Source organism: Macaca nemestrina, chromosome X (genome assembly GCF_043159975.1).
Source record: "Macaca nemestrina isolate mMacNem1 chromosome X, mMacNem.hap1, whole genome shotgun sequence".
NCBI classification, from domain to species: domain Eukaryota; kingdom Metazoa; phylum Chordata; class Mammalia; order Primates; family Cercopithecidae; genus Macaca; species Macaca nemestrina.
Window position 1 is genome coordinate 28,633,337 of NC_092145.1, and position 13,984 is coordinate 28,647,320.

Sequence of the window (13,984 nt, forward strand, 5' to 3'; positions counted from 1 at the left end):
AAACAATTTTCAGAAGGGGGTGTGTGTGTGTTTGTGTGTGTGTATGTGTGTGTGACCTTCATGAAGACAATGTATTTATCATTAATTTTTTTCCTATTAAAAGCCATGTTAGAAATATGAAAAGAATAAGATTGTCATCTGGTTAATATAATATCCATCAGTTTTTAGAGCAAAGTAAAAGTAACTCTCTTCTTATAAAGATCATGAACAATTAACAAGTAAAACCGTAATTTCACAGAGAGTTGACCATCTAAATTATTTCAGACTTAGAGAAGAAGTGAGGCTACATTAAATTTTAATCAAATTTCACAGCTACTGAAATATATTCATGAAATACTTGATTGGCATTCCTAACAAAACAGAATTATCTATAAAAAGGATGGTTACATTTTAAGGTCAGGCATGTCATTTTCATCTTCCTATGGTCGAATGTGTCATATTGAACAAATGTACCTGTTCATTTTCCTATTTCATTTCTTATGACTTTATTTTCAGAAACAATGAGTGTAAATACCTAAAATTAGATTGGAAAGTTATAATGGTTCCAAGATGAGTAAATGAGTTTACCAGGAGTAAATTATCATTCTGCTTTTATCAACTGGACTTGTTGATCCTATATGAAAGTTTTGTGGGCTTAGCTTTATAATGAAAACATATTAAATATTTTAATTATTATTTTTCTTACTCCATACCATGTTCTTACATGACCTGTATAATTATATCTATTGTAGACACTTACTGCCAGTATTTATATAGTTACAGGTATGAAAGGAGGCAATCATAAAATGTATGTAGGTGAAACATTCTCCAAACAAAATAATACATGAAATTTTGACTTATTCAGACTATATTTTGAAGAAAATATTTTTCTTAAAAAATAATTATTTCTGTTTGAAATATTGTTTGTTGTTGTAATTTTTAACATTTTCAATATTTATCTTAAATTCAGAGAGTACATGTACCAGAGATTCAGAGAGTACATTGTTACCTGGGTATATTGCTTGACGCTGAGGTTTGGGGTATGAATAATCCCATTACCTAGGTAGTGATCATAGTACCTGATGTATTTTGGATGTTTGTCCATGCCTAAATCTCATGCTGAATTATAATCTCTAATGTTGGAAGTGGGGCCTGGGGAGGTATTTGGATCATGGGGTTGGATCACTCACTCATGAATGGCTTGGACCATTCCTTTGGTGATAAATGAGCTTATGCTCTGAGTTCTTGCTAGATAAGGTAATTCAAAAGTGTGTGGCACCTTCCTTTTCACTCTCTTACTCCTGTTTTTGCCATGTGACCTTCAAGCTCTCACTTTGCCTCCTTCCATGAGTAAAAGCTGCCTAAGGCCTCACCAGAAGCCATGGGTCCTGTATAACCTGCAGAACTGTGAGCCAATTAAACCTCTTTTTATAAATTGCCTAGTCTCAGGTACCTCTTTATAGCAATGCAAGAATGACCTAATACAGTACCAAATAGGTAGTTTTTCAGCCCTTGTCCACTCTTATCTCTCTCCCCTCTAGTAATCCCTAGTGTCTTTTGTTTCCATCTTTATGTCAACGTGTAGTCTATGTTTATCTACCACTTAGAAGTGAGGAGATACAGTATTTGGTTATTGCTCCTGTATTAATTCACTTACAATAATATCTTCCAGGTGTATCCATGTTGCTGTAAGGTAGATGATTCCATTCTTTATTATGGAAATGTAGTATTCCACAGTATATATGTGCCATATTTTCTTTATCAGATTCACCATTTGATGGGCACCAAGATTGATTCCATGTCTTTGCTATTGTGAATAGTCCTGCAATGAACATACAAGTAAGTACATGTGCCTTTTTGGTAGAAAGATTCATTTTCCTTTTGTTATATACCCACTAATGGGATGGCTGGGTCGAGTAGTTCGAAGTCCATTGAGAAATACCAGAACTACTTTCCACAATGGCTGAACTAATTTACATTCCCACCCAACAGTGTATGAATACTCCCTTTTTTTTCTGCAGCCTCATCAATATCTGTTATTTTTTTACTTTTTAATAGTAGTCATTCTGAGATGGTATCTCATTGTGGTTTTGATTTGCATTTCTCTGATGATTAGTGATGATGAGTATTTCTCTATAGGTTTGTTGGCTGCTTTTATGTCTTCTTTTGAGAAGTACCTGTTCATGTCCTTTGTCCACTTTTTAATGGGGTTATTTGTTTTTTGCTTGTCCAGTTGCTTATGTTACTTACAGATTCAGGATATTAGACTTTCTCAAATGCATAGTTTGTGAATATTTTCTCCAATTCTGTAAGCTGTTTCTTAACTCTGTTAATATTTTCTTTTGCTTTGCAGAAGCTTTTTAGTTTAATTAAGTCCCACTTGTCAATTTTTATTTTTGTTGCAATTGCTTTTGAGGACCTAATCATAAATTATTTGCCATGACTAATGTCCAGAATGGTATTTCCTAGGATTTCTTATAGGATTTTTACAGCTTGAGGTTTTACATTTGGATCGTTAATCCATCTTGAGTTTATTTTTGTATGTGGTGATAGGTAGGGGTCCAGTTTTCTTCTTCTGCATATGGATAACAAGTTATTCCATTTATTGAATAAGCAGTTTTTTCCCCATTGCTAATTTTTGTCAACTTTGTTGAAAAGCAGACAGTTGTTGGTGTGCAGCTTTCTAGCTTTCTTGCTTTCTTGCCTTCTTGCTTTCTTGCTTTCCTGCTTTTCTTCTTTTCCTCTTTCTTTCTTTCTTTCTTTCTTTCTTTCTTTCTTTCTTTCTTTCTTTCTTTCTTTCTTTCTTTCCTTCCTTCCTTCCTTCCTTCCTTCCTTCCTTCCTTCCTTCCTTCCTTCCTTCCTTCCTTCCTTCTTTCTTTCTTTCTTTCTTTCTTTCTTTCTTTCTTTCTTTCTTTCTTTCTTTCTTTCTTTCTTTTTCTTTCCTTCCTTCCTTCCTCCCTCCCTCCCTCCCTCTCTTTCTTTCTTTCTCTTTCTTTCTTTCTGTTTCTTTCTTTTCTTTTTTTTCTTTTCTTTCTTTTCTTTTCTTTTCTTTTCTTTTCTTTTCTTTCTTTCTTTCTTTCTTTCTTTCTTTCTTTCTTTCTTTCTTTCTTTCTTTCTTTCTTTCTTTCTTTCTCTCTCTCTCTCTCTCTCTCTCTCCTTCCTTCCTTCCTTCCTTCTTTCCTTCCTTCCTTCCTTCTTCCTTCCTTCCTTCTTTATTTCTTTGTTTGAATTTTCTATTCTGTTCCATTGGTCTATGTGTCTGTTTATGTACCAGTATCATGCTGTTTTGGTTACTGTTAACTTATAGTACAGTTTGATGTTGAATAGTGTGATACCTCCAGCTTTTTTTTTTTTTTTTTTTGCTTAGTATTGCTCTGGCTTTGGAGCCTCTTTATTGGTTTTATATGAATTCTAGAATCATTTTTCTAAATCTGTGCAAAATGGCCTTGGTAGTTTGATAGAAACGGCAAGGAATTTATAGATTTCTCTGGGCAGTTTGGCCATTTTAACAAAATTGATTCTTCCAATCTATGAGCATAAAATGTTTTTCCATTTGATTCCGTCATCTCTGCTTTCTTTCAGCAGTATTTTGTAGTTCTCTTTGTGGAAATATTTTACTTCCTTGGTTAGGTGTATTTCTAGGTATTTGTGTGTGTGTGTGTATGTGTGTATTCTAAGTGGGGTTATTTTTTGATTTGACTAACGTAACACTTAAATAATACTTGATTCAATTTCTGTATAAGGCAAATGCACTGTTTGACTCAGACATAATTCCTGAACTCTTGCTACGTGTCAGGTGCTTTACTAGGCATTGGAGATACAATTCTTAGGTAGGGGATCAATAAAGAGATAAACCTTGCCCTCAGTAAGTTCAATGTCTAGTATGGGAGATACAAATTACATATGTAAACAATCAAATATATGATTAAAATCATGATAAATGTCTATGAAGACAAGGCTATAATATAGAGATCTGACATATAAGATAAGGTGATGCTTTACTAATATCTGAAAGAAGGGGAGCCATGTGAAGATCCAAATGTGAATTCCACTCCTAGGCAGGGAGTGAGCATAAATACTAGGAAAAAGCAACTAGCCAAAATACTTTTAGGCAGAAAAGAACAAGAAATATTAAAGAACTAAAGGAATTTCAATGTGGCTGAAGAAGGGAGTTCATGAAAAAAAAAAAAAAAGAAAAACTGGGGATTTGGTAAAGACAAGACCATCCTGAGTACAATAATAAACCATTAAAGTATTTTAAGTTTATTCTTGGAGGGGTGCAGTAAGGAACGCTACAACTGAATTTGTAGTTCAAGAAACTCTTGAAATATAGGGTGGAGAATGGATTGGAGAGAAATAAGACCAGATGCCAGTTTAGGGTGGGGGAGAGTTGGTAGACAATTGTAATAGTTGATGCTAGAAATGAGGGTAGTTTGCATTAAAATGGTTGTGGTGATAAAGATGGAGAAATTTGGATAAATTCAAAAATGTTTAGAATATAAAATTTGTAGGACTTGGCAACCAATTAGATGGATGTGGTGTCTAAGGAGAGGTCGGTTAATGTCAAAAATGACTCCAAGACATGAAAAACTGGGGATATAATGGTCCTGTTGACTTAAATAGGAGAAATTTAATAGCAATTTATTCGGATTTTGTTTGAATATGTTGAGTTTTGCATGCTTTTGAGATAACCAGGTGGAAATATTAAACAGACAATTGATCAATGTGCCACTAAATTTGGTGTCTTTAAGGGCTCAGTCCCTACTTCCAGGATGGCACCTGGAAGCTGCATCCTCCAGAGGGAGGAGCACTGTTCCTCACATGATAGAAGAGCAAAAGAGGGTGGATCTACTTTCAAAAGTCCTTTTTATTGTAACATTAATTCATCCAGGAAGGTACAGCCCTCATTAACTGAACACTTCCCATTGGGACGCACCTCCAAACACTACTGTGAGACCGAAGTTTCAAACACATGAGTTTTGAAGGGGACAAACATTCAAACCACAACAGAGATATACATTTTATTTATTCATTGTTGTTTCACTCAAAAAATTATTTTGGGGCCACAATCAGGTTAATGGAACACAGTAGTATATATGAGAGATGAGGTTCTCATCACATGGAGTTCACATTCTAGTGGGGCAAGATAGACATAAATAAAGAGATAAGCTAAGTTGAAAGAAGGAAGCATCAAATATAGAAAATAAATCAGTGAGGCAATCGTTTCTTTTGAAAAGGTAACACATACAGTAAAATATGAACGATGAATAGGACACAGCTATATGAAGATCCAAATGCGAATTCCAAGAAGAGTGAATCTGAAGAACAAAAATAAGTACGACAAGGCTGGAGTACAAGTAATGAGTGAAGAAATGGTACATAATGTTAGTTAGGCAGACTGGTATAATTCAATGTAAGGCCATCATTTGGTGCTTTATTACTTACAACGACCATTCTGGTGGGAATATGGTGATATTGCATTGTGCATTTAATTTATTTACTCCTTCTAGATAATGAAATGGGTTTTGTGTGTGTGTGTGTTTTGGGGCCATTTGGTTATCCTCCTTTGAAAAGTGTTTAAGTCTTTTGTCTATTTTCCTAGTAAGTTGTATCCTTTTTGTATTTACGGGAGTTTTTTATGTATCCTGGATACATTTATTTTTTCTCAGAGGTATGCATATCCTTTTTCACCCTGTGAGTTTTTATTTAATTTTCTTATTGGTATCTTTATATTGATTTATAATCTTCATATAATTAAATATATATTTGATTATTTTATGGTTAGTTATTTTTTCTGCCTTGTTTAACAAATCTTTGTTTCTCAGAAGTTCATAGATACATTTTACAAGTTTTCTATAGAAGTTTCATTTTTTACCTTTAACATTAAAAATGCAATCATTCTGAAATTGATTTTTATATATGGTATCATTAAAATTCATTTTTCCAGATGGATATTCTATTGACCCAATGCAATTTATTATAAAGACAATTCATTCATCTCCCCTGTTTTTTAATGTTGTCTTTATAGAAATTCAGGTTGCTGTAAATCATAGGTCTGTTTCTGAATTCTATTCTATTCAATTATTCAGTTTGTTTATCTTTGCACCACTAACACACCGTTCTAATTATTATAATCTTACAATAGTTTTTAAAATCCAGTAGTGTATGTTTTCTAGCTTTGAGCTTCTTCATGTTCAACTTGGCTATTACTGGTCATTTTCCAGGATTTTAATTAGAATCATGTTCAATATTTAGATTCATTTGGGAACAATTAACAATTGTTCAATACTGAGTCTTTTACTCTGTCAACAAAATATATCCCTTTATTGTACCATCCTTTTTAAAATTTTGCTCAATATTGTTTTATAGCTTTTAGTGTAGTTGTAATCCACGTATTTTGTTCAACATATTCTTAGGTATTTTATTTTTAATGCTATTTCAAATGGTATAATTTCTAAAATTTTCTTTTTTAGTTATTTGTTGATTTTTATTCTAAATGCTTACTGAGAAATCCTGTTAAACTAGCTGATACATAATAAAAGTTTAAAAATTATTTTGGATTTTCTACATATACAAACATATCATCTACAAATGAAAAAATACATATAATTTTAAAATCTTTATGTTTTTATTTCCTTTTCTTACTTTATACATTAGTTAGGATTCCCTTGATAAGCTATAGAGTAGTTACTGTTTTTCCATTCTTTGGAAGAGTTTATGTACAATTGGGTTTATTTATTCTTTGGAAGAGTGCACAGTGAAGCCATCTGAGCTTGGGGATTTCTATGTGGGAAAGTTTCAAGTAACAAATTTAATTTATTTAATAGATATGACTATTATATATTTTCTATAATTGGATTTATCTATTTTTGCTGTCTATTAACTTCTTTTTATTGAACATAAGAAAATGTAGTTTGGTCATGATTTTTCCTTTTTTTCTTTCTTTCCGAAGCTAGTAACTGTTTATGCGTCAAAATAACTCTGATTGCAAAATCGAATAAGGACATTATGTTTCTGCAGATTGAAGACCACACTTCCACAAACCTGATGGAAAATCCTTAGTGAGATAATAGAAAATTGGATTCAGTGATATATAAAAAGGGTATTACATCACATCTCCAAAACAATGCAGTTCACCTTGACAAAATAAGAGGAAAATAAAATAACCATAAGAATATATGTTAAAAAATGGACATAAATATAACACAAATTCATTAAAAACAAACTTTTAGAAAATGAAGAATAAAGGGAAACTTCTTTATATAATAAAGAATTTCTAAAAAAAAAGAAGTCTTTTCAGCAACCATTAAACTCAATGGTGAAACATGGAAAATGGTTTACTTGAGATAAGGAAAAAGAAAAGGAAACATGCTATTACAGTTTCTTTGCAATGTCATATAGGGAATCTTACTAATGCAAACTTGTTTTTATTAGAATGTAATGACAATTTTTGAGGTGTGTGTCCTTCTTTTAAAATCTCTATGCAGCATATGCTGTTGGTGCCCTATCAACATTGCCTTCGTGGAAATCTTTCCCAGAAAGTTATACCCTTTTTCAAGCAGCCAACCAGTTTTTACTGATTGACTGACATGAAAAATAACAAAAAACCCTTGACCTTTTTCCAAGGTGAGACCAAACCTATGGTACCTTTAAGTTTCATTGCTACTCCTGGGACTAAGCTTTATAGTCTCAAGGCTTTAAGTCCAAAGGCTTGCTATGCTTTTTCCCCCAGTCCAAAGCCTCAATATTCTTCCTTTGCAGGCACCACTACACTAATCACTTTTACAAAAATCTCATCTCAACGTCTGTTTCTGGAGAATGCTGACTATGACACTATCCTTAAATTTTCCTGTTTTTTTTTTTTTTTGTTTGTTTTTTAATGACTGCTTTTTTTATAGAGGCTTTTTTTTCAGATAACTGCTAATTTCTCAATGTCAGTTATTTATTTCCTCTTGAACTGATTATATTCCTCAAAGAAGGCTCTCCCTCTCTGTACTAAAGGGTAAAATCCTGGCTTCCAGTGTTCTAGAAGTGTAATGAAGGGAGATATCCAGGGATCTCATCATTGTGCATACATGTGTTTTGACCTGACATTTCCCTTCAACTAGATTCTTTTTGTAAATTTTAAATTTTGTGTATGTGCCTCTATGAATTATTGGAAAATATTAAACAAAATATTTATGATACATTAATAACACTTTTCCCCACTAAAGGATAAAACATAAATTTTATTATGTGTCAGAGAAAGCAGTGACATAAAATCAAGCAACCAACTTCTAGTCCTGACATAGCTTCTACATATATGTGGGGTCTTCAGCAGATCATTAACATCTTTGGGTCTTAGCTTTCTTTTCTGGAAAGTATGATTTTGGATGCGAAACTAGGGGAGAAAGAGTAAATAAAGAGGAAAGTTATACAGAAAACATAAGCATATTATTTTAATACCTGCTACAAAAGTATATCCATGCTTTATTCTATTTCTACAATAGTTTCTGTGAATGACTTGAAAACTATACCATCATGTGATTTCACTGTGAAATTCAAAAGTTGAACTCAAAGAACAGACATAATATGACATTTGAATACATAGTTTCCAGAAGTTATAACCACTTCACACTCAAGAGAGTTGGGAAAAGAAAGACTCTCTAGTTATGGAAAATTTTATACTCAAGACAAAATTTTCTTTAATCATAGCTGAAGAAGAAACGTTAGATTTTGAGACTTTGGACAGTTTTCGAGGATAACTGGCACATCTAATGCTACTAGGGTCTCAATCATTGAAATTTTTGCATTGGAAATCTATTGGAGTATCTGGCCATTTACTAATTTTCTGGAAACATTATTTTAGAGTGGCAAGACTTTTGGCAGACTTTATTATGTGATCCCACAACAAACACAGTTGAACAAACGATGAATGGGTATCTGATGCAAGCTGGATTAATCCGAGACTCTTTTCCAGAAAATTTAATTGCAAATGAAAGAAACGATATCAATTTATCTCCTGATTGTTGTATACCAAATAAACACAGTCATGTGAACTACAGAAGCAAAGAAAGTCATTCTGCAAATAAAAAGAAAAATGAAGAAAACACACAGAACAGAGTACAAACAAACTAGAAAGAAAACACTGATAGCATTCTTGCATTACTTTCTGGTTTCCTTCTGTAGTTGGGTTCTTTCATAAATCCTGTTTATTTACAATAAATCACTTTCATCTTGCTTAAGGTAATTTAAGTTGGTTAACTGCAACCAAGAGAATGCTAACCTATATCAGATTCTAATGATTTCAGATTATTCTATTTGATCTTTAATTCCTAGAATTAGACTAGTTGGATATCATAGAAAACATCAAGTCAAATCTGCTGCATCTTTTATCAAGTTTTAAAAAGATGAAATTCAATGCTGGTGGGGGTGAAATCATAGAGAGAGAATTTCTCAATGACTGCTTGTGGGATGACATTTTAGTAATTCAGAGTATATATATATGCACATATATATACACACACATACATATATATACACACACATATATATAAATTATTGTATATATATAGTAATTTATATCTAGTAATGTTGCTTCAAGAAATCTATCCTAAGAAAACTAATCCAAAATGTGAAAAAATCTTAAACGTACAGTCATGTCCCACAGAATGATATTTAGGCAAACAAGAGACCATGTATAGGACTGTGGTCACATGAGATTATAATACCATATTTTCACTGTACCTTTTCTATCTTTAGACATGTTTATATACAAGAATACTTACCAGTGTACAATAAACAATTACCTACAGTGTACCTGTTTGTAGCCTGTAGCAATAGGCTATACCATACAGTCTAGGTGTGTAGTAGGCTACACACTCTAGGTTTGTGTAAGTAAAATCGATGATGTTCACACAACAATGAAAATTTCCTAAAGATGCATTTCTCAGAATGTATTCTGTCTTTAAGTGATACATGAATATATTAGTACAAGCATTTTTGTAGTGATAAAATTTGAAATGATCTATATGAGCAAAAACTATTTGAATTAATACAGGAAGAGGCAGAATAGAAACCTCCACCAATCATTGTCCCCCACAGGAACACTGAATTGAACAATTATCCACATAAGAAAGCACTTTCATAAGAACCAAAAATCAGGCGAGTGTGCACAGTACCTGGTTTTAACATCCTATTAAGAAAAACTGAAGACAGTAGGAAAGACAGTCTTGAATTGCCAACGTCAACCCTCCCACATTCTCCCCACCCTGGCAATGGCCATGTGGCACAGAGAGAGAAACTGTGTGCTTGGGGGAGGGAAGGTAAAGTGATGATGGAACATTTCATTGGAACTCAGTGCTGCCCTGTCACAGTGGAAAACATTCCAGGGTAGAATACAGCCAGCACCCATGGAGAGAACACTTATACCAGTCATAGCCAAAGAGGAATTACCATCCCAGAGGTCAGAACCTGAGTTCTGCTTAACCCCACGACAGTAGGCTAAAGTGCTATGGGATTCAAAATAAACTTAAAAGACAGTCTAGGACTCCAAGACTGCAATTCCTGGGCAAGTCCTACTGCGGTACTGGGCTGAGAGCCAGTGGACTTGAGGGGCACCCAATTTAGTGAGATACCAGGACAGTTGGCCAAAGGAGTGCTTATGTCACCCTTCTCCCAGTCCCAGGCAGTGCAGCTCACAGCTCCAGGAAAGACTTCTTCCCTCTTCTTGAGGACACGAGAAGGAAGAGTTAAGAGGACTTTGTCTTGCAGCTTGTGTACCAGCTCAGCCTCAGTCAGGTAGAGTACCAAGTGGTTTCTTGGGGGCCACAATTTCAGGCCTTAGTTATTAGGTGGAATTTTTGGACCTTATCTGGGCCAGAAGGGATTCCATTGCCCTGAAGGCAGAGTCCCAGGCCTGGCAGCATTCACCAAAAGATGACTTAAGAGCCCTTGGGACTTAACTGAAAATCAGTGGTAGCCAGGCAGTACTCGTTATGGACCCTGGGTGAGACCCAGTGCCAGACTGGCTTCAGAAGTGACCCAGGACATTCCCAGCTATGGTGACCATGGGGGGAGACTCTTTCTGCTTGAGGAAAGGAGAGAGAAGAGTAAAAAGAATCTCATTTTACAACATGGACACCAGCTAAGTCACAGTAAGACAAAGTATCAAGCAGTCTCTTAAAATTTCCAATTCCTGGCCTTAGTTCCTGGCGTGCATTTCTAGATCTACCCTGGGCCAGAATGGAACACACTCTCCTAAAGGCTGAGGTCCAGGTCAGGCAGGACTTAACTATCTGCTGACTAAAGGGCTCTTGAGCCTTGAATAAGCAACAGTACCTGGCAGTACCTGCCATGGATCTAGGATGGTGGTGGCCAGGGGAGAGACTTCTTCGCTTAAGGAAAAGAGAAGACTAATTAAAGAGGACTTTGGGCTGGGTGCGGTGGCTCATGCCTGTAATCCCAGCACTTTGGAACCCTGAGGCAGGCAGATAGAACAGCCTGGCCAACACGGTGAAATCCTGTCTCTACTAAAAACACAAAAATTAGCCTGGTGTGGTGGCACACACCTGTAGTCTTAGCTACTCAGGAGGCTGAGACAGGAGAAAGGCTTGAACCTGGGAGGTGGAGGTTGCAGTGAGCCAAGACTGTGCCATTGCCCTCTAGCCTGAACAACAGAGTGAGACTCCTTCTAAAAAATAAAAATAAAAAAGGACTTTGTCTTGCAATCTGGGTGCCAACTCAGCCCGAGTGAAATAAAGCATGAAGCAGATTCCTAAAGCCCTCGGTGTCAGGCCTTATTTCCTGGATGGCATTCATAGACCTACCCTGGGAAAAAAGGGAACTTACTCATCTGAAGTGAAAGACCCAGTCTTGGCAGGATTCATCATCTGCGGGCTGAAGAGCAACGCTTGAGTCTTGAACAAACATTAGCAATAGCCAGGAAATTACTGACACAGGCCTCGGTGGGTCCCAGTTCAGTGCTGTGTACTGTACTGGGCTTCAAGCACAATCTCAGTAGTGGAGGACACAAGAGTGCCTGCATCAGCTTTCCCCCAAATTCAGGCAGCTCAGCACAGAAAGAATAATGCATTTGTTTGGGGAAAAGTAAAGGAAGAGAACAAAAAAATCTCTCTAATAATCCAGGAAATTCTCCCAGATTTAACACAAGACCATCAAGGTAGTTTCTACATGCATCTGCAACAGTCACAGTATCACTGGGCTTAGGATGACCTCTAATGCATATAAGACTGCAGTGACCAAAGACTACAACCCTCAACTCCCTTGGAATACCTGGAATGCCTTCTCAAGAATGATGATTACAAACAAGTCATGATTCCAAAGATTAAAATAAATATCTAACTCTTCAATGCCCAGACATCAACAATCATCAAGATTATGCAGGAAAACATGACCTCACTAAATGAACTAAATAAGTCACCAGTGAACAACTCCAGAGTGACAGAGATTGGTGATCTTTCAGACAGAGAATTGAAAATAACTGTTATTGAGGAAGTTCGATGAAATGCAAGATAACACAGAGAAGGAAAGCAGAATCCTATCAAATAAATTTAACAAGGAGATTGAAATAACTTAGAAAAATCATTTAGAAGTTCTGTAGATAAAAAGTTCAATTGAAAAATTGAAGAATGCATGCCAGTCTCTCAACAAGTAAGTTGATCAAAAAGAAAAAAGAATTAGTGAACTTGAATACAGACTATTTCAAAATACACACTCAGATGAGATAAAACAGAATAAAACAATGAAGCATGCCTACAAGATCTACAATATAGCCTTAAAAGGACAAGTCTAATAGTTATTGACCTTAAAGAAGAGGTAGATAGGTCAAAATAGAAAGTGTATTCAAAAGGATAATGAAAGAGAACTTTTCAAAGCTCTATTCTCCTATCAATATTCAAGAACAAGAAGTTTATAGAACATCAATGAGATTTAACTGAAATACAAATACCTCAAGACATTTAATAATCAGACTCACAAGGGTCATTTATAAAGAAATATTCGTAAAAGTAGAAAGAGAAAAGAATAAATAACATACAATGGAGCACCAATACATCTCGCAGCAAATTTCTCAGTGGAAACTGTACAGGCCAGGGGAGTGGCATGATATATTTAAAGCACTGAAGAAAAAAAAAAACCTACAATAGTATATCCAGCAAAAATATCCTGCAAACATAAAAGAGATATAAAGACACTCCCAGATAAACAAAAGCTAAGAGATTTTCTGAACACCAAGCCTGTCCTAAAAGAAATGCTAAAGGAAGTACTTCAATCAGGAAGAAAAAGATGTTCATTCTTCACAGAACTAGAAAAAAACAATTCTAAAATTTATATAGAACAAAATAAGAGTTCACAAGCCAGAACAATACTAAGAAAAATGAACAAATCTGGGGACATCACATTATTAGACTTCAAATTATACTACAAAACTATAGTTACCTAAACAGCATGGTACTGGTATAAAAATAGGCACATAGACCAATAGAACAGAAGAGAGAACCCAGAAATAAAGGCAAATACTTACAGCTGACTGATCTTCTAAAAAGCATAAAAAGAACATAAACTGGGGAAAGGACACCCTCTTCAATAAATGGTGCTGGGAAAACTGGCAAGACATATGTAGAAGAATGGAACTGGATTTCCATCTCTCACCTTATACAAAAATCAATTCAAGATGGATCAAATACTTAAATCTAACACTTGAAACCCTAAAAGTTCTAGAAGATAACATTGGAAAAACTCATCTGGACATTGACTTAGGCAAAGAATTCCTGACTAAAATCCCAAAAGCAAATGCAACTATAACAAAAAATAAATAAATGGGACCTAATTAAACTAAAAAGCCCTTGCACAGCCAAAGAAGTGATCAACAGACAATCCACCGAATGGGAGAAAATATTTGCAAACTACACATCCAACAAAGTACTAATATCCAGAATCTACAAGGAACTCAAATCAGCAAGAAAAAAAAATAATTTCATCAAAAAGTGGGCAAAGGAATGAATGG

The 13,984-nt window shown here is 34.8% G+C and overlaps 1 long non-coding RNA gene across 1 annotated transcript; it reads right to left on the reverse strand.

Moving 5' to 3' along the window:
* Nucleotides 1-8,187: 8,187 nt before the first annotated feature.
* LOC139360893 (uncharacterized) lies at nucleotides 8,188-10,276 on the reverse strand. The gene is made up of 2 exons (XR_011618455.1): nucleotides 10,140-10,276; nucleotides 8,188-8,359 (listed from the first exon to the last, which is right to left on the reverse strand). It is a non-coding gene; the product is annotated as an uncharacterized lncRNA (long non-coding RNA).
* Between the last annotated feature and the right edge of the window lie 3,708 nt (nucleotides 10,277-13,984).